General features: G+C 37.2%; 1 pseudogene; it reads left to right on the forward strand.

The window, feature by feature from the left end:
• The window catches only part of LOC113055618 (integrin alpha-M-like), a 40,134-nt pseudogene extending 16,049 nt beyond the window's left edge, over nt 1-24,085 (forward strand).
• The last annotated feature ends 94 nt before the right edge of the window (nt 24,086-24,179 follow it).

A 24,179-nucleotide genomic window follows, 5' to 3' on the forward strand; every position in this document is an offset into this window, starting at 1 on the left:
AAGAACAATGATGACTACCGCATGGCTAGATGCTACAAGCTAAAGCTAGGTAGCAAAGCTACAAGCTAAAAGCTAAGAGCAGGCATGACTGATAGCACGAGGCTGGAACTAAAAGCCGACATGGCTAATAGCAGCAGCTAGACTAGAACTAAAAGCAAGATTTAATCGTGTCCAAAGTTTTTAAACTTCCTTCTTGGCCACCCCTCAAATGTTGCCTTGACCAATCAGATATGGTCCTGGGGTCTGGGGTATCATAAATCACTGTTTATCTTACCAAGCATGTGGTTCTTGCCTCACAGGGTCTAATTTTGGACATGATTCCTATAACATGATTTTGATATATTTTACAAAAAAAATGATTGTCAGGACAATATCAAGCAAGAAAATGCGATTATTTGAATACTAGACATGACTAGGTATCCTATAGTTATCAAAAGACATACACAATAAGTGATTATATATGATAGTCAAATGTGTGGGTTACACGTAAATGAATATGGAGTTAAGCAATGGAATGATTCATTCATAAGTCTTTTTTGAGTTCATTCTGGTCCATATATAATGTATAAAAGGGTTTCTTTGCCATTCTCTGGCAAAGGACTTTTCTGTGAAGACAAAGGTTTAAAGCCCTTCCCCCTTAGGAATTTCAGTCTGGTTTCACTGGCTGGGGGGGGGGAAGTCAATGCAAGTATTTAACTTGATCTCCTGGGTTTACATGTGATGTCCAGCGTTGCATTCCAATCACGAACAATAAATTTGACAATCTCTTCTTCGAATTAAAATTGTCAATAATTGTTCTATTGGTGTTAATGTTGAAAGCTGTTGTGTGAACAAGTTGGTTGGTTGGTTATCTTGCTTGGTTCCTGTGGCACTAGAACTGATTTATGACTTCCTGAGGAATTCAGCTCATGTTTCAATGCACACAGCTCTGATAGACTCTTTGATTTGTCTGATTTGACTCATTTCTGCTACGCCATTGTTGATGTTCATTCGCTGATTTTTGATGTCTGTGTGTGTCAGCGTAGGTTAAGTTTTTTGAGGTCAAGTTTGTTAAAAGATTTTAACATTGTTATAATACCGCTGGATCTCATGTGGCAAAAACGCAGGGTTTGTACTATGAATGTACTAATGGAACAACATAATTGTTAGATTAAAAAACATCAGCAAATCAGGTTATTTCATGATGATTAAAAACCATTAACAGGTAACAGCCATCACTTGATCTCATGTCACTTTAGCTTTCTTTGATGCTGCAAATGTGCTCGACAAACAAACTGTCACAGCAGCCACAATAGCCAAAACATATAATAAATGTTAAGAGCTCAACTAATGGAAACACTAATCACTGTTATGGTGTTTAACTGTTATGCTGTTATGGAAATTAAACACATTAGAGTTAAACCCCTGTTAATTTTCAATAAGAGCTTTGTAGATGTCTAACAGAAATAAAGTCAGTCTGGTTAGTAATACGTGAAGCTGGTAATGCTGTTTGTGGAGTTGTTTAATCCTCCTTTGCTGAGATCTTGAGATATTTAATGTGCTGCCATACATTTCACCCATTGTTGCAGTGTGGTGCTTATTTCAACCAAAATTCAACATCTGTCTGTTGTTGGAGTTTGACGTCAAACAAAGTTGGGTTTAGACGTCAACCCGACTTTAATTTTCAACCAAAATATGACGTCTGACTGATGTTGGATTAGTTGGAGTCCAAAGTCTTCCTGACGTCACATTGATGCACTGTGCCTGCTGGGTGGTGTTTCTTTTTCTTCTTCACTTGTGTATTTTTGAAAATTTTGAACAGAAGATGCATACTAGCACCCTCTACCATAAAACAATGAAAACACAGATTCTAGGAGTATAGCTCAAATATATTTAGAATTTTTGTAAGTATAAGTCAAGTATACTTAAACGTAATTTTAAGTATATTTCTGAGAAGTACATAAAGAGCATTTTTGAGAAGTACATAAAAAGTAAACTTAAAGTATACTTTCCTATTTTTAGTATACTAATAGCACACTTGAAAAGAAGTATACTAATAGCACACTTGAATAAACTTATTTTTCGTAAGGGTATCTTTATTGCAGGGGTAATTAATGCAACAGCTGAGGTTAAATCTAAAACTGAGAGGATAAAAATTATTGCAAAGGCAGCAATTCAGCATTTGGGCATGCTAGACTTAAAATGGGAGCAAATAAGAGATTGTTTTGCAGTAAACTCAAGTCAGGAAGTAGGTAAAGGATGATCATCCTACAATGGAATACAAGGAGTCTGTTGTCAAATGGTCAACATTTTAAAAAGTTTATAGATAGTAGAAGTGTAAAGCCAGATATAATGTGTATTCAGGAAACATGATTAAAACCTAGAATTCATTTTGTTTTAAATAATTATATTGTTATCAGACGAGATAGAGAGCAAAGAAGTGGTGGTGGCTGTGCTACCTTTATAAGGAAGGTTGTACCCTATAGCGTGTTGGGTAAAGGGAAGGAACAAGAATATGTGGTAGTAGAAATATGGGCAAATAAAAAGAAAATAGTAATAGTAAATAGTGGATTTTAAAAAGGCAGACTGGGAGAGATATAGGGAAATAAGTGATTTGTATATTAGATCAGTTCAAGAAACTAATGATGTTGAAAGAAATGAAGTTGAGTTGAGAGAGTATTTATATGGCTGCAATAAGGAAAAAAGTTCCATGGTGGAATATTAAATGTGAATAGGTAATTAGGGAAAGAAACCGAGCATTTACAAGGTTGAAAAGAACTCATAACTTTCAAAATATGATTGAGTATAAACAAGCCCGGGCAGTAGTGAGAAGGATTATAAGGCAAAGGAAAAGAGCATATTGGAGAAATTATTGTAGCACAATTGGAAGTAATATTAATATAAATGATGTATGGGGAATGATAAAGAAAATGGAAGGTAATAGAAGTGAGTGGAATTATCCAATTCTTTCAGATGGAGAGCAGTTGGCTATATCAAATCTAGAGAAAGCTGAAATTATGGTGAATACTTTGAGTAAGGTACATAGTTCCAGTAATCTATCAGAAGAAGAAAGAAAGGGTAGGGAAGAAACGAGGAGTTTATATGCTGAGGATATTCAAAAGAAAGAAAAGTTAGAGGATAAATATAATGTTCCATTTACAATGTTTAAGTTAAGAAATGCATTGGATAAGTGTAAGAATTCAGCTCCTGGTAAAGATGAGATTTGCTATAACATAAGACATTTAAGCGATAAGGGAATAACAGAAGGATTTAAATGTATTTAATGAAGTTTGGGAGGAAGGAAAGATTCCTTCAGGATGGAAGGAGGCAGTTATTGTTGCTATAAGAAAACAGGGAAAAGATGCTAGTAATCCAGCTAATTATAGGCCAATAGATTTAACTTCTCACCTAGGCAAATTAATGGAAAGATTGGTGAATGGAAGACTAATGCACTTTATTGAAGAAAGGGGGTTGATGGCTGGATGTCAGAGCGGCTTCAGAAAGGGGAGAAGTACTATTGACTCAATTATATGTCTTGAGGATGAAATAAGAAAAGCACAGATAAAGAAAAAGACTGTTGTGGCAGTATTTTTAGACGTGGAAAAAGCTTATGACATGCTATGGGTAGAAGGTATTTTAATTAAAATGCATACGCTAGGAAAACATGTTTAACTGGGTAATGGACTTTTTATGTAATAGAAGTATTCAGGTAAAAATAGGGATAGAGACATGTAGAAGGTGTTTGGTAGAAAATGGGTCACCTCAAGGTAGTGTTATTAGTCCATTGCTCTTTAACATAATGATTAATGATGTTTTTTTCTAATGTTCAGCCAGGAATTGGGAAGTCATTATTTGCAGATGATGGTAGCTTATGGAAAAGGGGGAAAATGTGAAATATACTTTGAAGAAGGTACAGGAAGCTCTAACTCTAGTGGAAGATTGGGGAAGGAAATGGGGTTTTAGATTCTCTATTGAGAAGACTAAGTTTATGTTTTTTACTAGAAAGAAAATACATGAAAGTATAAAACTGGAGCTCTATGGTAGGAATTTGGAAAGGGTTAACAGTTTTAAATTTCTTGGTGTGGTGTTTGACTCAAGCCTTACATGGAGGGATCATGTCCCTTACGAAAAAGAAGTTTATTCAAGTGTGCTATTAGTATACTTCTTTTAAACTAAAAATAGGAAAGTATACTTTAAGTTTACTTTTTATGTACTTCTCAAAAATGCTCTTTATGTACTTCTCAGAAATATACTTAAAATTACGTTTAAGTATACTTGACTTATACTTACAAAAAGTCTAAATATATTTGAGCTATACTCCTAGAATCTCTGTTTTCATTGTTTTATGGTAGAGGGTGCTAGTATGCATCTGTACAAAATTTTCAAAAATACACAAGTGAAGAAGAAAAAGAAACACCACCCAGCAGGCACAGTGCATCAATGTGACATCAGGAAGACGTTGGACTCCAACTAATCCAACATCAGTCAGACGTCATATTTTAGTTGAAAATTAATGTCGTGTTGACGTCTAAACCCAACTTTGTTTGACGTCAAACTCTGACATCAGACAGATGTTGAATTTTGGTTGGAATAAGCACCACACTGCAACAATGGGTGAAATGCATGGCAGCACATTAAATATCTCAAGATCTCAGCAGAGGAGGATTAAACAACTCCACAAACAGCATTACCAGCTTCACGTATTACTAACCAGACTGACTTTATTTCTGTCAGACATCTACAAAAGGTCTTATTGAAAATTAACAGGGGTTTAACTCTAATGTGTTTAATTTCCATAACATATAACAGTTAAACACAATAACAGTAACAGTGATTAGTGTTTCCATTAGTTGAGCTCTTAACACTTATTATATGTTTTGGCTATTGTGGCTGCTGTGACAGTTTGTTTGTGGAACACATTTGCAGCATCAAAGAAAGCTAAAGTTACATGAGATCAAGTGATGGCTGTTATCTGTTAATGGTTTTATAATCATCATGAAATAACCTGATTTGTTGATGTTTTTTTTAATCTAACAATTATGTTGTTCCATAAGTGAATTCATATTACAAACCCTGCGTTTCTGCCACATGAGATCCAGCAGTATTATAACAATCAGTTAAATAAAATATTTTAACAAACATGAGCTCAAAAAACTTACACAGACATCAACAATCAGCGTATGAATCTCAACAATGGTGACATGCTTCATGAAGCAATGCATGCTGGGAGCCATGTGTTTTATACTATGGTGGCTCCCAGCATGCATTGCTGCATGGAGCATGTCACCATTGTTGAGATTCATATACTGATTTTTGATGATTATCTGTGTGTCTCGAGAGCTCTTTCTCCCAAAATGTATTTAACAATAAAAATTCAGAATGTCTGATCTGAGGGAAGAAAGTATTGTCTCTTGAATATTATTCATTAATAATAATTAATCCTTTTGGATCAATGATGATAAAAATAATTTTCTCAATCATTTTTCTTAATGATGAAAACTATATCACCTTATCTTTGTTTACGGCTCCCTTTATAACAAATTATGTGTTTTGGTAAACACTATTACAAGAAACACAAATTTCCTAAGCCACAAGTCAAACTACCCAACTAAAGCAAACACTGATCACAATTATGGTGAACAAACATTTTCAAATAAAACATCAACATCTAACCCTCTGTTAATTCGCAAAAATAACTTCTGTAGACATCTGACAGAAATAAAGTCAAACTGGTTAGTAATAAGTGAAGCTGGTAATATGTGTACTGCCATGCATTTCACCATTTTTTTTTAAGTTTTTTATTTGAGGGGGGGGGGGGGGGGGGGGTTATTCCAGCCAAAATTCAGCATCTTCCCAACATTGGATTTAGACGTCGTTGGATTTAGACGTCAACCCGATTTTCATTTTCAACCACAATCCAACGTCTAACCGCTATTATTATGTTTTAGATATCAATCACTGGTCATAATGTTTGTATAAACTGTAGGTAACAACTGGTAAAATGTACATGTAGGTCATAAAAACCAAAATAATACCTACACTTAAATATTTTCTTCTCAGCCATTTCATCAATTGCTCTTGAGCGAAATCTCCTCATCCGTTGTCTGATTGGAATTTTGCAAGGATTTCTGTGTAGTTAAAGTGTGTGTACACTGTAAAAAAATTTTGCCGTTAAATAACAGTAATTTTCTGGCAGCAGGGGTGCCAGTAAAGTACTGTTAATTTACAGCTCTTAACCATTAATTTACCGCTCTTATTTTTTAACAGTATTTTACCGTAAATTCTACCATGGAAATTAACTCCACTCCCACTGCTTCAAACAGTTCGAGTTTTTAAAACTAGCATTCCCACGATGTTAGTACTATGAACTTATTTCATTTGAGTCCACTGAGAAGGAATATTTCTTACACTTAATGTGCAGTAATAAAGTAACTAAATACATGACTTTTACTCAAATCACTGCAGCTCATTGTCAGCTATAGCACACATGTATGTGCTGAAGTACTTAACACAGAGATCATCATTGTATCAGCGACTCCACATTTACTGCCTTTATATAAAGCAGCAGAAAATCAGAATTTGTGGCTCATCATTGACTGAAGCACCGGCTCTACTCTCCAGCACAATGAACAACAAAACTACATTAAACTAAACGATCTCTCTTGTGCAAACACACATTAATACAGTCAAGTTCAGTATTTACTCTCATTATCAGTGTATGACTTTGCCTAATTTTTTTTTTCTATGGATGTTCACAAATATTTTAGTTAAATTAACTTTTTTTTCATTTGGTAAATCTGACGTTTACATTTTACGGTATATTACTGTTTTTCCTTGACTTGACGGCAAAAAACTGTAGAAAAACACTTTTTTTTGCTGGCAACCATTAATTTACGGCAAGAAACAGTAGAAAAACAGTTATTTACTGGCAGCAGGGGTGCCAGTAAATAACTGTTTTTCTACAGTTTGTTTCCTGTAAATTAATTACAGTTTATTACTGTTAAATTATGTTTCATTCTGTTTTTTCTTCATCTTAAATCTTTAACCCTTTAAACCCCACAAGAAAATCCTTTAAATGAACACTTATAATGTGTGCACACTACAGAGTGTTAGAGTAACACTGAATCAGTGAAGTTAATGAGATAATTCTGTGATTAATTGATGATTGAGCATAAGTGATAAACACCTGCAGAATCACTGAAGGAAAGAGAAACACAAGAACTACAAATGACTTCAGCCACAGCCTTAGATGAAACCAACTGAATAAAAGAATACATCAAATCTCTCAAGATCTGATTAAACAACTCATAAAACAGCTTCACCAGATTCACATTACTAACCAGACTGACTTTATTTCTGTCAGATGTCTACAGAATAACTTATGGAGAGTTAAATAGGTTTAGGTGTTTTCCACTACCATGATGGAGATCAGTGTTTACTTTAGTTGGGCTCTTGAACGTGATTTTTCAACAAATAAGGTTTTTTTTTTCATGCTGTACAATGCGCCTTTGGAATACACAGAAATACACAGAAGAAAAATAATCTGATGCTGTTGTTTATAGATTGACAAGAACAAATACTATTATTTCTGATCTAATCCCATGTCTCTTCTCTTATTGATACTACAGCATAAGAAGGAACACTGCTGAGCCATAAGTTATGAAAGACTGTTAAGAAAATTTCACTCATAATAAAAAAAACCTTTGCTGAAATTTAGACAGAAACATCAAGAATCAGCGTATGAATCACAACAATGGTGACAATCCACAAAATAAATGAACATCAATTCTGAACATCACAACACATGCTACTAAAACTTAAAACAAATGCAAAATTATAAGCACATAAGAATTCAAGAAAATAAGTGAACAATTCAGGGGCATGATTTATTCATGCTGCAATGCATGCTGGGAATCATGGATGAGTTTTATCCTGTGCTGGTACCCAGCATGCATTGCATCATGAACCTTTTGATTGTCACCATTGTTGAGATTCATATGCTGATTGTTGATTTCTCTCTTTGAGTGTTGTGGGGACTGCTGCCCGAAATACTTTTTAACTAAAACTAGTCGTTAAATCCATAAATACTGGTTATCACACTACTTTTCAATTTTACAAAATTGAAGTGTTATTCACCCAAATTAATATTTGATTATTATAGCAACACTTTAAGCCAGTCTAGTAGATCATGCCTGTTAGAAACAACCATAATCACTTCACAATCAAAATTAATACTGCTATAACAGATGCATCATAAAGATACAAATACAGCAATAAAACAAAATTTAAAGTGCAAAAGTCAATGGTCAGGAGCCCAACTAAAGCAAACACTGATCTCCACAATGGTGACGCTAAACGAAACAGTAACATTATCATCTAAATCTCTTTAATTCTCAATAAGATCTTTTGATCTCTGTTCTCTGATTGGCAGAAATAAAGTCAGTCTGGTTAGTAATGTGTGAAGTTGGTGAAGCTGTTTGTTGATCATTTAAACCTTCAGTTGATTTCATCTAAGGCTGTGGCTGAAGTCAGTTGTATTTCATGTGTTTGTCTTGTTATGTTTTTTTTTTCTTCAGTGATTCTACTCATTAACAGCAGCTGTTGATCAGTGTCTGAATTCACTCATTAGTGTTCATTCTCTCTGTCAGGTGGACTATATTAGTAAACTCATGTAGGGAATAGTGAATGAGGGTGTAGGGTGTGATGTGAAACACAGCCGCTGAGTGTCGACTTTGAACGTTGTTAATTTACGATATATAGCAGCAGGCTACTTCTCGAAAACGATGAATATTACCCAGAATGCACTGTTTTAATGAAAAACAGTATGTTACTGTTGAAATTTGGCCGTTTTTTTACAGCGATTTTTAACAGTGTACTTCTCGAAAACGATGAATATTACCCAGAATGCACTGTTTTAATGAAAAACAGTATTTTACTGTCGAAATTTGGCCGTTTTTTTACAGCGATTTTTAACAGTGTATGTTACTGTCGAAATTTGGCCGTTTTTTTACAGCGATTTTTAACACACTGTCAAAAATCGCTGTAAAAAAACGGCCAAATTTACTAATACAAAATTACTCTCTGTTAGGTGGTACTAATATAGTCCACCTAACAGAGAGAATGAAAACTAATGAGTGAATTCAGACAATGATCAACAGCTGCTGTTAATGATTAGAATCACTGAAGAAAAAAGAAACAAGACAAACACAAGAAATACAACTGACTTCAGCCACAGCTTTAGATGAAATCAACTGAAGATTTAAACAATCAACAAACAGCTTTATCAACTTCACTCATTACTAACCGGACTGACTTTATTTCTATCAGATCAGAGATCAGAGACATTCTTATGTGCTTATCATTTTGCATTTGTTTTAAGTTTTAGTAGCATGTGTTGTGATGTTCAGAACTGATCTGTTCATTTATTTTATGGATTGTCACCATTGCTGTGATTCATACGCTGATTCTTGATGTTTCTGTCTAAATTTCAGCAAAGGCTTTTTTTTTTTTATTATGAGTGAAATTTTCTTAACAGTCTTTTATAACTTATGGCTCAGCAGTGTTCCTTCTTATGCTGTAGTATCAATAAGAGAAGAGACATGGGATTAGATCAGAAATAATAGTATTTGTTCTTGTCAATCTATAAACAACAATATCAGATTTTTTTTCTTCTGTGTACTTTTGTTTTGCTATAACAGTTTCCAAAGGCGCATTGTTACAGCATGTTAAAAAAAAAAAAAAACCTTAATTGTTGAAAAGTCACGTTCAAGAGCCCAACTAAAGTAAACACTGATCTCCATCATGGTAGTGAAAAAAACACCTAAACCTATTTAACTCTCCATAAGTTCTTCTGTAAACATCTGACAGAAATAAAGTCAGTCTGGTAAGTAATGTGAATCTGGTGAAGCTGTTTTAGTAGTTGTTTAATCAGATCTTGAGAGATTTGATGTATTCTTTTATTCAGTTGATTTCATCTAAGGCTGTGGTTGAAGTAATTTGTAGTTCTTGTGTTTCTCTTTGCTTCAGTGATTCTGCAGGTGTTTATCACTAATCCTCAATCATCAATTAATCACCGAATTATCTCATTAACTTCACTGATTCGGTGTTACTCTAACACTCTGTAGTGTGCACACATTATAAGTGTTCATTTAAAACTGAGGATTTTCTTGTGGGGTTTAAAGGGTTAAAGATTTAAGATGAAGAAAAAACAGCATGAAACATAATTTAACAGTAATAAACTGTAATTAATTTACAGGAAACAAACTGTAGAAAAACAGTTATTTACTGGCACCCCTGCTGCCAGTAAATGACTGTTTTTCTACTGTTTCTTGCCGTAAATAAATGTTTGCCAGCAAAAAAAGTGTTTTTCTACAGTTTGTTGCCGTTAAGTCAAGGAAAAACAGTAATATACTGTAAAATGTAAACGTCAGATTTACCAAATGAAAAAAAAAAGTTAATTTAACTAAAATATTTGTGAACATCCATAGAAAAAAAAATTAGGCAAAGTCATACACTGATAATGAGAGTAAATACTGAACTTGACTGTATTAATGTGTGTTTGCACAAGAGAGATCGTTTAGTTTAATGTATCAGCAAATCAAGTTCACTTTTATTATAATTGCAGTACAAATTACAAACATAAAGGTAAACTAGTTGTGTACTCAAAGTTTGCTACTGTTATACTTAAAGTATATTTAAAAGTATACTTGAACTTTACTTAAGTAAACTTAATAAAATAAACTTGAAGTATACTACTTTTTGCTAAGGGGTATCAAGTATAGTAGGCAAATGTATAAGGGTAATGAATTTAATTAGATCTCTTGCTGGGACAGAATGGGGAGCAGATGTAGCTTCTTTGAAGCAAATTTATATATATTTAATTAGAGCAAGAATTGAGCATGGGTGTTTGGTTTATGGATCTGCAGCCAAGTCAGTTTTAGCTAGATTAGATGTGATTCAAACGAAGCCATTGAGAATATGTACAGGGGCTGTGCGATCTTCTCCATTTTGTTCTTTGCAGGTAGAAACAGGAGAAATGCCTCTGTTTGCGAAGAAAGCAGCTTCAAGCTAACTATTGAATTTGATGGGTCAAAGGTGTGATCACCCAGTTAAAATAAAAATCCAGACAAGCTGGGAAAGAGAGGTGGCAAGTCTTTCAAGTTTTGGATGGACAGGGGAGGCATTGGCACAGGAAATGTCTATTCATGACAAGAACTTTTGTCAAGGAGTTCTGAGGTTCTGAATGCAAGATCTTGTGTATGATATTCTTCTGGCAATTAGAGACTTGAAAAGTAGAGGGGTAGAGATGTAATTTGTGTTGGTTCCAGCCCATGTAGGTATTGCATTAAATGAAAAGGTTGATAAATTGGCCAAGGAAGCAGCTCAAAAGGAGAATAAAGATGTAAACATAAATCTATTTAAGGCAGAGGGTAAAAGTATAGTATGGCAAGTCAAGTCACCTTTATTTATATAGCGCTTTAAACTAAATACATTGTGTCAAAGCAACTGAACAACATTCATTAGGAAAACAGTGTGTCAATAATGCAAAATGATAGTTAAAGGCAGTTCATCATTGAATTCAGTGATGTCATCTCTGTTCAGTTAAATAGTGTCTGTGCATTTATTTGCAATCAAGTCAACGACATCGCTGTAGATGAAGTGACCCCAACTAAGCAAGCCAGAGGCGACAGCGGCAAGGAACCGAAACTCCATCGGTGACAGAATGGAGAAAAAAACCTTGGGAGAAACCAGACTCAGTTGGGGGGCCAGTTCTCCTCTTACCAGACGAAACCAGTAGTTCAATTCCAGGCTGCAGCAAAGTCAGATTGTGCAGAAGAATCATCTGTTTCCTGTTGTCTTGTCCTGGTGGTCCTCTGAGACAAGGTCTTTACATTGGATCTGTATCTGGGGCTTTAGTTATCCTGGTCTTCCGCTGTCTTTCAGGTCTGTAGAGGTCCTTTCTAGGTGCTGATCCACCATCTGGTCTGGATACGTACTGGATCCGGGTGACTGCAGTGACCCTCCGATCTGGATACAGACTGGATCTGGTGGCTACACTGTTAAAAATGTATTGTATTTTTACAGGACACTCCTGCACTGTTAGCAATTGATGTAATTTTACAATATATTTTACAACAATACACTGTATTCATGGTTTTTATTGTAAATGTAAATGCATGATGGGAAATTGATGGAAAGTCCTGTAATATTATTTTAACTACACTGTAGAAGCATTATTTTACAAACACCACAAAGCATTGTGGGATAGCATTAAAACTGGTACTTTCATATTCTTTTTAACATAAAAAGTCCAGTTTTCTTAACGTTAAAAGAAACTTTTAAAAAGGCATGATGTCTCTCAAAAATTCTTTCAACTTAATTTTGATTTAAAAATTCAACATTCTAGGAACGTTGATTTGTAACATTCCAAGAACATAAAAAGGTCCAGTTTCCATATTAGTATAATGTTATTTTAAGCTTAGTAAAATGTTCCTGCAACATTCTCTCAGTCATTAAAACACCTGCTGTGATCAAGCAAGAAAGAAAGAAAAATAATAACACAATAACTTTCTTCAGCCACAGTCTTAGGTGAACTGAAGATACAAGACTTTAAATCTCTCAAGATCTGAATAAACAACTCCACAAACAGCATTACCAGCTTCACTTGTAGTAATACTAACCAGAATAATTTTATTTCTGTCATGCATCTACAGATGTTCTTATTGAGAATTCACAGAGTTTAAGATGATGTCTTAATTAAAATGTTTTTTTATTTTTATTTTTGACATCACCATCATAGAGATCAGGGTTTGCTTCAGTTGTGCTCTAGACCCTCAACTTTTGTTGCAATACTTTTTTCTGCAGTTGCAGTTGTTTCCAGAAAACATTTCTGCATATATAGAGCAGATCAACAAGTCTGTTTTAATAACAACCGACTGCACTAAAATGGTTTAAATGACCCAACAGATATAAAAATGAATAATTTGAAATGCTGCTGTGGTTGGTACACTGATGTTTAACAGTGAATAAATACTGTTTTTACTAACTTTTTGTTAAAAACATGTTTTAGATTATTTTTACACTCACAGACATCAACATTTGGCTTATTAAACACAACAATGATGACATGTTTCATGCCAGCATACAAAACATGTTCATGGCTCCCAGCAAGCATTGCTGCAATTTTTTTTTCCGGGATTGTCACCACTGTTGAGGATTGTACGACAACAATACAAAATACAACATTTTATTGTAAATTCACGGCAATTAAGCACCTCCTTTAGGAGCTTAGAAGGTATAGGGTCTAACATACATGTTGTTGGTTTAGATAATTTAACAAATTTATAAAATTATTCCTCTTCTATAGTATAAAATGAGTGGAACTGTTCCTCAGGGGGTCTATAGTGCACTGTCTGATGTGATACTCTAGCTGACGGCTGAATGGTTGCAATTTTATCTCTAATAGTATCGATTTTAGAAGTAAAGTAGTTCATAAAGTCATTACTGCTGTGGTGTTGGGAAATGTCAACACTTGTTGAGGCTTTATTTTTCGTTAATTTAGCCACTGTATTGAATAAATACCTGGGGTTATGTTTGTTTTCTTCTAAAAGAGAAGAAAAGTAATCGGATCTAGCAGTTTTTAATGCTTTTCTGTAGGATAGGTTACTTTCCCGCCAAGCGATACAAAATACCTCTAGTTTTGTTTTCCTCCAGCTGCGCTCCATTTTTCTGGCTGCTCTCTTTAGGGTGCGAGTATGCTCATTATACCATGGTGTCAAACTGTTTTCCTTAAACTTCCTTAAGCGTAAAGGAGCAACTGTATTTAAAGTGCTAGAAAAGAGAGAGTCCATAGTTTCTGTTACATCATCAAGTTGTTCTGAGGTTTTGGATATGCTAAGGAATTTGGATACATCAGGAAGATAACTTAAAAAGCAATATTTTGTGGTAGAATTGATGGTTCTTCCATACTTGTAACCAGAAGTAGAATTTACAATTTTGGCTATATGAAGTTTGAACTAACTCGGATGTAAAATCACCAAACTCTTTAATAAAGTCTGTATGGTGCCAGCCTGTCTGCTTCCTGACCTGAGCCCCAGTTAGTCAAGTATAAACACTAAGACTATTTGCCATATTTCTAGAGAGAAGAGTGGCGCCACCCCAGGAGGGATGAAGACCATCTCTTTTCAACAGGTCAGGTCTGCCCCCAAAAGCTCGTCCAATTGTCTATGAAACCTATGTTATTCTGTGGACACCACTTAGATATCCAGCCATTGAGTGATGACAATCTACTACGTATCTCGTCACCTTGGTAAGCAGGGAGGGGACCAGAGCATATTACAGTGTCTGACATCGTGCTTGCAAGTTCACACACCTCTTTAAAGTTATTTTTAGTGATCTCCAACTGGCGAAGTCGAACATCATTTGCGCCGGCATGAATAACAATCTTACTGTATTTACGTTTAGCATTAGCCAGCACTTTTAAGTTTGCCAAGATGCCAGGCGCTCCGGCTCCCGGTAAACATTTGACTATGCTGGCTGGTGTCTCTATATTCAGGTTCCGTACAATAGAATCACATGAAACAATGTTAAAATGGCAACAGTTGTGGGAGCAGGAAATAAAAGGGAGACACTTATTTTCATTTTCGAGTAGAGTAACTGACTCTGTTAATATTTATAATAAAGGGGGTATTAGTCGTAAGGAACAAGTTATTATTTCTAGAATGAGGATTGGGCACACATTTTTGAATAGCACTTTATTTATTTTAGGAAAACATCAGAGTGGCTTGTGTTCATGTTTGGAATCTGAGACAATGGAACATGTGGTGCTTTCGTGTAGAAAATATGACCAATAAAGACAAGAGCTATACAGAGAATTGCGAGAAATTGGTTTGGAAGAAATATCTCTGAAAAGTATTTTAGAAGTAGGGGTAAGCAAGAAAGGAAAACTCTGTCTTTTTTAATTTTTAATAGACTCTGGACTGTATAAAAGGATATAGTGAAATTATATAATAGATCCATAGATGGCAGCAATGCAACTTATTGGATGCCGGCTGCCGTAAAAATCCCACAGGAGAAGAAGAAGAAGAGATCGCTGTAAGTTCCGCCTCCATCCGCCTGACAGGTGCGTCAGAGCGTGTCACGAGGGAGCGCCAAATACAAATAAATTAATATTTCGCCTATCTTTCATTCATTCTTTTTTCCGGTGGATCGCTTCATTCTGTTTGTGACACTGTACACTGCAAAACCATGCCGTGTTTTTACTACCAAGACGCAGTTTCCGACCATGAGTTATACCATAACGGACAGAAACCGTTCTGTCCCTGAAGAAATGAAACGTAAACAAAGGAATTATGATCCATATTACAACGTTATTGCTTTGTTGGACTAAACGTGCTTCATGAGATGTCGTTTAGTGGACCCTTACCTTTCTAACTAAACTGGGATTTACATCTGTGGATGTGTTTATGACTCGTTATTACCACGGATCTGGTATGTACAGCGTTAGTAATGTTCATGTTTTTTTATGTGTACTGCTTACACAAATGTAGCAAATACAGTCTTTATAAGCTTTCCATTGAAAAACAGCGATCTGTCGTCGATGCTTGAGGCTTAGATCTTTATAATGATACATAGATTGTCAAGATTAAATTTGTCCCATTTCATTTAATCTATTCATAAACACTGACACGTGCAAGTTGAGTGGCTTTGAGGACGAGGGCGTCGGGGTGCAGGCTAATAGGTTTAAAATATTAACAGAAATACATTTACATTTACATTTACATTTAATCATTTAGCAGACGCTTTTATCCAAAGCGACTTACAAATGAGAACAATAGAAACAGTCAGGTCAACAAGAGAACAACAACAGAATACAAGTGCCATGACAAGTCTCAGTTAGTCTAGTATAGAACGCATAGCCAGGTGTATATAAATTATTATTATTTTTTTTTAATTAAATGAAAAAGACAAGAAAAGGAAAAGTACTGGTGTTAGTAGGTTAAGTGCAGGCGAAAAAGATGAGTTTTTAGATGTTTCTTGAAAATGAGTAAAGACTCCGCTGTACGAATTGAGATTGGGAGGTCATTCCACCAGCTGGGCACAGTCCAGGAAAAGGTCCGTGAGAGTGATTTTGAATTTCTTTGGGATGGCACCACAAGGCGTTGTTCACTTGCAGAGCGCAAGCTTCTGGAGGGCACATAAGATTTAACCAGTGAGTTTAGGTAAGTTGGTGCCGTGCCAGTGGTTGTCTTGTAGGCAAGCATCAGTACCTTGAATTTAATGCGAGCAGCTACTGGTAGCCAGTGTAACCTGATGAGGAGGGGAGTAACATGAGCTTTTTTTGGCTCATTGAAGACAACCCTCGCTGCTGCATTCTGGATCATTTGCAGAGGCTTGACAGTGCATGCAGGAAGGCCCGCCAGGAGAGCATTATAATAGTCCAGTCTGGAGAGAACAAGAGCTTGGACAAGAAGTTGGGTTGCTTGCTCTGACAGGAAGGGTCTAATCTTCCTAATGTTGTATAAGGCAAACCTGCAGGACCGGGTCGTTGTAGCAATGTGGTCAGTGAAGCTTAATTGATGATCCATCACAACTCCTAGGTTTCTGGCTGTCCTCGAAGGAGTTATGGTTGACGAGCCCAGCTGTATAGAGAAGTTGTGATGATTCAATGGGTTAGCTGGAATCACCAGTAGTTCAGTCTTTGTAAGGTTAAGCTGAAGGTGATGGTCATTCATCCAGCTAGAAATGTCACTCAGACAGGCTGAAATGCGACCAGCTACCGTCGGGTCATCAGGCTGGAATGAGAAGTAGAGTTGGGTGTCATCGGCATAGCAGTGATAAGAAAAGCCATGCTTCTGAATGACAGATCCTAAAGATGTCATGTAGATGGAGAAGAGAAGTGGTCCAAGTACTGAGCCCTGAGGAACCCCAGTAGCAAGGTGGTGTGACTTAGAAACCTCACCCCTCCAAGACACACTGAAGGATCTGTCAGAGAGGTAGGACTTAACCCACAGGAGAGCAGTTCCAGAGATCCCCATCTTTCTGAGGGTGGACAGGAGAATCTGGTGATTAACAGTGTCAAAAGCAGCAGACAGGTCCAGTAAGATGAGTACTGAGGATTTTGAAGCTGCTCTTGCTAGTCGCAGGGCTTCAGTAACCCAAAGCAGAGCAGTCTCAGTTGAGTGGCCACTTTTGAAGCCAGATTGGTTGCTGTCCAGGAGGTTGTTCTGTCCAAGGAACATAGAAAGCTGGTTGAACACAGCCCGCTCAAGTGTCTTTGCAATGAATGGAAGAAGGGATACCGGTCTGTAGTTTTCAAGAAGCGCTGGATTTAGAGATGGTTTCTTGAGCAGTGGGCTTACCCGAGCCTGCTTGAATGCTAAGGGAAATGTTCCAGATTGAAGAGAGGAGTTGATAATGTGAGTAAGTGAAGGTATGACTGAAGAAGCGATCGCTTGAAGGAGGTGAGTGGGGATAGGATCAAGTGGACAAGTAGTAGGATGATTGGACAGGAGAATTTTGGAGACGTCCATCTCTGAGAGTGGGGAGAAGGAGGATAAAGAGTGTGCATCAGTCATTGTGAAGTTTTCCACAGTCTGTGGTGTGGAGAATTGTTCACTGATGGATCTCGTCTTATTTGTGAAGAAAGTTGCAAAGTCGTCCGCTGTAAGAGTCGATGGAGGAGGTGGAGGCGGCGGATTAAGAAGAGAAGAGAAAGTCTTGAATAGTGTCCGAGCGTCACAGGAGCTGTTAATTTTGTTGTGGTAGTAGGATGTTTTAGCTGTTAAGACCTTTGCAGAGAAGGGAAGAGTTTTTTGATTTCTGCCATTTCCTTTTTAGAGCGATGTTCACGGAGAACCTCGGACAGCCAGGGGGCAGATGGGGCAGTGCGTGCTGGTCTAGACAACAGTGGGCAAAAGTTGTCCAAGCAAGATGTTAAAGTGGAGCAAAGAGTGTCCGTAGCACTGTTCGTGTCCAGAGCAGAAAACTGAGAGAATGGTGGAAGAGAGGATGAAACCACAGCAGATAGGCGAGATGGAGAGAGTGAGCATAGGTTCCGTCGAAAGGTGACCTGCGTTGGAGTGTGTGCCACTTCAGGAGTAAGTGCTAGGTTAGCAGTAATGAGGAAGTGATCAGAGGTGTGCAGTGGAGCAACTGAAGAGGTGTCCACAGAGCAACCACGCGTGTAGATGAGGTCAAGTTGGTTGCCCGATTTGTGAGTCGCTGTAGTGGACATTAGCTTGAGATCAAATGAGGTGAGCAGAGTTTTGAAGTCAGCAGCCTGGGGTTTATCTAAGTGGATGTTGAAGTCGCCAAGCAGTACCAGAGGAGTACCATCTTCAGGAAAGTTTGATAGCAGCACATCCAACTCCTCCAAGAAGTTTCCCAGTTGACCTGGAGGACGATAAATGACCACAAAGTGGATTTTAACAGGGTGGGTTACAGTAATGGCATGTGATTCAAATGAACCAGTACCTGTAGGTGAAGGCTGAAGTTCAAATTTCCATTCTTTGGATATAAGGAGACCCGTACCTCCACCCCTCCCAGTGGTACGAGGAGTGTGGGAACAAGTGAAATTAGTAGAGAGGGCTGCAGGGGTGGCAGTATCTTCAGGTTTGATCCAAGTCTCTGTCAGTGCCATGAGGTTGAGACCGGAATGGGTAGCAATAGAGGAAATGAAGTCTGCTTTGTTAACTGCAGACTGGCAGTTCCAGAGACCAACTAGAGATAGCATAGTAGTAGAGGTCAGAGGGACATGGCGTAGGTTTGTCAGACAGGCCTTCCTGCGACGTACATAGCGTGCTCTCCGAGTGATAGTAGAGATCTGAAAGCACATAGTGACTACAAGTGTAAGATATATTTGAGAACAAACTATACAAAGAGTGCAAAAAAAGAGAAATGCAATACTCAGGTGCCCTGTCGGTGTCCTTGCTCCGTGGAGTCGCGCAGGTAGAGTCGACTGTCTTTACACTCATCGGTCTTCACACGAGGAGGGTTCACACGAGGGTTGCCGCGACCGCTGCCGCGGTGAAACCTAGTGCTTTGTATTAGCCTGATTACCTGTGATTGAAGTCAGCTGGACACGCCTCACTATTTAGCAGATCGAAACCAGGCAGTCCCGCGATAGGCAAACACAAAACCAAGCGCCACTTTCAGCACGTATTAACCACGGTAAGACACACACATTTTAAACCAAAACAAAAACTTTCCTAGCAATGATGATCACACACTAGTCTGATGAGAAAACAAGACAAAACACTCACAAGCTGCTGTCCTTCTATGTTGCTCGACTGTTTCTTCTCATACAACATCAAGAACATCAAGAACTTATAAAAATGATTCTCCCAGTGATAAATATGTATGTGTTTTGAACAGAGTCTGACTCGAAGCAGCTGTGGTGATCAGGACAGCGATGCTACGAACAGAACAACCTGCAGCATCAATCTACCAGTGTACCGCAGCGGCACCACAGTAAAACAGAATCACACACACAGACACATAGACACATGCACACACACATATAGACAGACAAACAGAGAGACACATACACACACACACACCGACAGACACACATACAGACACACACACACACACACAGACAGACACACACACACAAAGACAGACTCACACACAGACACACAAATACATACATACATACATACGGACAGAGACACACATACACCCACATACACATACATAGACATACAAACTTTTTTTTTTTTTTTTTTACTTCATATTTTATTAAGGTATCAAATAATTTTGTTGAATAATTTCATTTTGTTCTTTAGATAGTGACAATAAAACACAGACAATATTCAACTGTTTGCATTTAAAGCCCGGTTGGTCATTTAGAATTCAAGGTCTTCATTCTGTCAGTTCAGTTATTCCCTTGGCATTGCTAACATTTTTCTACTATTTCTACATTCTATGGACTATTGTTTTCTAGACTGAGTTTCTGGCAACTTTCCGTGTGACGAAATGGGAAGACGACTGGTCTGACAGGATGGAGATGATGATCACTGCGTACAGGTGAATAAGGCTTAAAGGGTGACAGATTTATTTGTTTTCATTTGAGCAAAGATTACAACAAATATTGCTACAAACAGCAATTACCAGGGTTCAAGCGTTTTAAGACCTTTGAGCGATTATAGACATTTTAAGATGACTTTATGCAAAAAGTCTAAAAAATAATAAATAAAATCGCTAAAAACATTCTTTAATGATTTATCACTTTTTGAACAATTGGCGGTGTTACTCTCAAATCAATCTGGTTTGGTTCTTTAGGGGTGATGACACACACCGAGTTTAGTGTCAATATGAAAGTGAATTCCAAAGAAATAGCCTTAGGTCCATTTTGGCTTTTTCTTATCTCCTTACCACTAGGTGGCACTGTGCAGAAAGTTTGGAATTAATACGATAAAGATTTGAGGAGATATAGCCTTATGTCCACTGTGGTGAGCATATGAACAAACAAATTTGTATGTGCATTATTTAAGAATGGTAGGTCTATTAAAAAGCTTTTGATAACTTTTTGTTTTGTAGCTTTTTGTATTAATACTAATGAAAATAAACCATGTTTGGCAGCCATGTTTTTTGAGATACACCAATGCCCTCATAGATATTGATGGCACCTTGGACACCACCACTGCATTCCTAATTTTAAGTCATTCAGACTAATGGGTGTGTAGTTACAGCCATTTTCATTTTTTTTCCTGTTATAGCACCACCAAGCGGTCAAACTCCTCAAATATTGAGCTCATTCATATGTGTTCCAATTTTGGTGAAGGTACATCATTCCATATTGCCATTTCAGTAAAAGTGCTTCACCCACTTTGAGTGATTTTGTGTCTTGTCCCATCTGACAATGGAATTTAAACTTTTTTTTGAGAACTTTTTCTAATAAGACTCCAGATAACTTTTTTGTCTTGTTTGGTTCCGATTGGGTCAAAAACATAGGAATAGTTTACAAAAGTCTGTTTTGTGAAAAGCTCAAAATGGCAGAAAAAGGTTCATGAAAAAAATGTTCATCTTGAGTCTGCTACAAACGTCTAGATCTAGGAGTTATGAACATTTACATTGTCAATCACTGTAGAGCCCCCTATTGGCCGACTGTGTGAGTCCTTGCCAGTCTCTCCTCAAATTTAGACCTACCATCTGGCCAAGTTTCAAGTCTGTAGGCCGTATGGTTTTGTTTGTACAATGTTTTACAGCAGAATAATAATAATAATCCTTACAGTTAGAATAGGGTTTTGGTGCTTCATGCTTGAACCCCTAATATTTCTGATCCGTGTTGTGAAGGTTAAGAGGAATGACTTTATTGCAGTTCATGTTCATCTGTGAGTAAATTCTGCATGTTTGTTCACAGTGATAACAATGGTAACATGAGTGATACGGTGGTGAGGAAGAGCGTCCCGTTGCAGTTCTCCGTTGATCTGGAGATCTTTTTGTGAGTCACATTTGTCAGAAACATCTGTCCTTCTTGATTTGCTCTTCACCTCTGAATGATTGAAACTAAAACCTAACACCATGACTACACCTGACGCGATTGGTGTGTTTGACACTTTCAGTGTAGACATCCTCATGGACATACCTGCTGTAAATATCTAGTTATGTTCGTTCTTTTACTAACTAACTAACTCTCTTGTAGTTTCTATTTTAACGGCTTTACTGATGACAAAAAACAGCACTGCACTGGTTTCATCAGCAGTTATAGACACAGTACGATCAATCTAAGACATTAATATAATAAAACAAAACAAAAAACAATAATACAACTATTACTAATCCATTTGTTACTGTTTTTCAGAGTGGCCGAAGACTCTGTGACGTATCTGAACTTCTCTCTGGAGGACAGAGTTCCAAAACCTCTCAACATCAACTACAGGGTCAGAGAGTCAAACAACATCTAAAGTTTTCCTCAAACACAGAATTTATTTCATGTTACATTCCAATGATCTATCTGAGGGCTGGAGTATAGCTGTGACACATAATGCTTCAGAGGGATCATATTACTGTATCTGTGTGTTTTCAGCTCGAGAATTCAGAATTTACAGGTCACGCTTACCCTGCTTTGTCAGACTACACATGTGATTTTAAGACCTCACAGCTTCAGCATGCATGAGGTGCATCACTCGCTCATCATCTCATACCATCAAATCATCATCTATTTGTTGAACAAACCTCTTCTCTTCTTCTCTCCAGAACTCGCTGCAGTGCAACAAGTCAGATCCACAGGTAAGAGATAAAAGAGCCCTTTTGCAACTGGTATTAAAATGATCGTTCACCTAACACTAATTTTTCTGTCATAATTTATCTCATCCTCATGCTGTTCGAAACCACTGAATAAAACACAACAAGACATCTCTTAAAGTGTTAGTTCACCCAAGAATGAAAATAAGACCATGTATTACTCACCCTCAATGCATCCTAGCCGTACCTGCCATTAAACAGTTTGAAAGACGAAATGCACATTTTTATATAATGCTGGCCGGATTCACCTTAAAGAAGGAAGTCATATAAGCCTAGGATGCCTTGAGGCTGAGTAAATAATTTAAAATATCTTCTTAAGGTGAAGATATTTTCTGAAGAAATTATCCTTTTAATATCAGATCCCATGCAGTAAACACGTCTAAAACACATCTCATTCTCCACTTCTGTCCCCTTGATTCTATTGTTTCAGGACAGTCACTACGGGAAGTTTGAGTGTCCTCCGTTTTATCTGAAGAAATTTTCAGCAGTTCACTTCAACCTGAAAGCAGAAGCAGAACTCCAGAACGTGAGGGAATATGAGAGCGTGAGTGAAGAACACACAGTTGAACTACAGAACTGCACAATCACACATCACACATGCATCCACAGACACACACATCCTGTCATGCATCTGACAAAAGCAGGGTGTTTAAGAGTTAAGTTTATGTTGATCGCAAACTGTTTCTTCTGCTGTAGAAATATTTCTTCTATGAACTCAGGATGGATTATTTGTTCAACATCAGTGCTGAGCTCCACTACAACACAAGCCGCTACAAGCAGAAATCTACCGGACTGGAGGTGAATCCACATCAGACATGAACCAATGATTAGCTTTTCTTTTATGTTATGTTAGCGCCAGACAGGTCTGAGATCAGCAGGTCACTGACATAACCTGCAGTCATTTTCATGGTTTCAGAGCCTTTAAAATATATCAGACGCTGATGAGGCTTCTACTAGAACATAATGAAATATTTGGCATTGAGAAAGCTGATTTTTGCAGTTATAACTGATGTTTTGCTTGTGCTGCCCTGTACAGATGAGCAGCTGTGTGTGTGATTATGTGTCAGTCAAAACTCACAGCACAGACCTGCAGCTCATGAGCTCATCTGACAGTTAGAGAGGAACACTGTTCTATCACTTTTTAACTAGAAAATATTGCTTCTTCTTTCAGCCATACAATCTCCACAGATACCAGGTACCCACTTTCTTATTTCTTCAGTAATTCATTTATTTAAAAGATGATCATCATCTTAAGTGTACATCTGAACCGTTATATTTCTGTATTAGTAGAGGTGTTTTGATGAGTGAAAATAATTTATTTTCTTTCTACTTATTTTGAATAATATATTTCTATCACTACATCTATACATTTTATTTATACGCTCAGTGTATTTTATGTGTGTTTATGTAAAGTATAAAACCTTACTAGTGCCAGTGGTTGTGATGATTTTCCTCAGACTGCAGTGAAGGTGGAGTTTGTCGTTCCTCCCAGTCGAATGCTGATTGTTGGCACTGGTGTAGTGGGCGGGTTTATCTTCCTCATTATCATATTAGTCCTTCTGCTGAAGGTAAGAACCAATCAAGTCACCTTGCAGTTGACCCCTCAATCAATCATCAATCCTATGTGATTGGTTGTGTGTGTGTCTTGTGTGTGTTTTGTGTCTGTAGTGTGGTTTTTTTAAACGAAATCTCCCTGAAGAATTCGTTCAAGAGAGTGAAACTAACTGTGGCTGAAGACTCTCCTCTCATGAACATGAATTCTAAAGAAAATGGAGTCGGTGAAAAGGACAGCACAGAGAAAGAGAACGGAGTGAAGGAGACGAGCTCCAGTCCTGATCCTCCAAACATAGACCAATAAAATCTAACTTTATTACACAACAACAAAAGTAAAGATGTTTGCTTTGATGGAGCTGAAAATGGTCTTTTAATGGTCTAGTTGAATAAAGATATGA

Source organism: Carassius auratus, chromosome 36 (genome assembly GCF_003368295.1).
Source record: "Carassius auratus strain Wakin chromosome 36, ASM336829v1, whole genome shotgun sequence".
NCBI classification, from domain to species: Eukaryota; Metazoa; Chordata; class Actinopteri; order Cypriniformes; family Cyprinidae; genus Carassius; species Carassius auratus.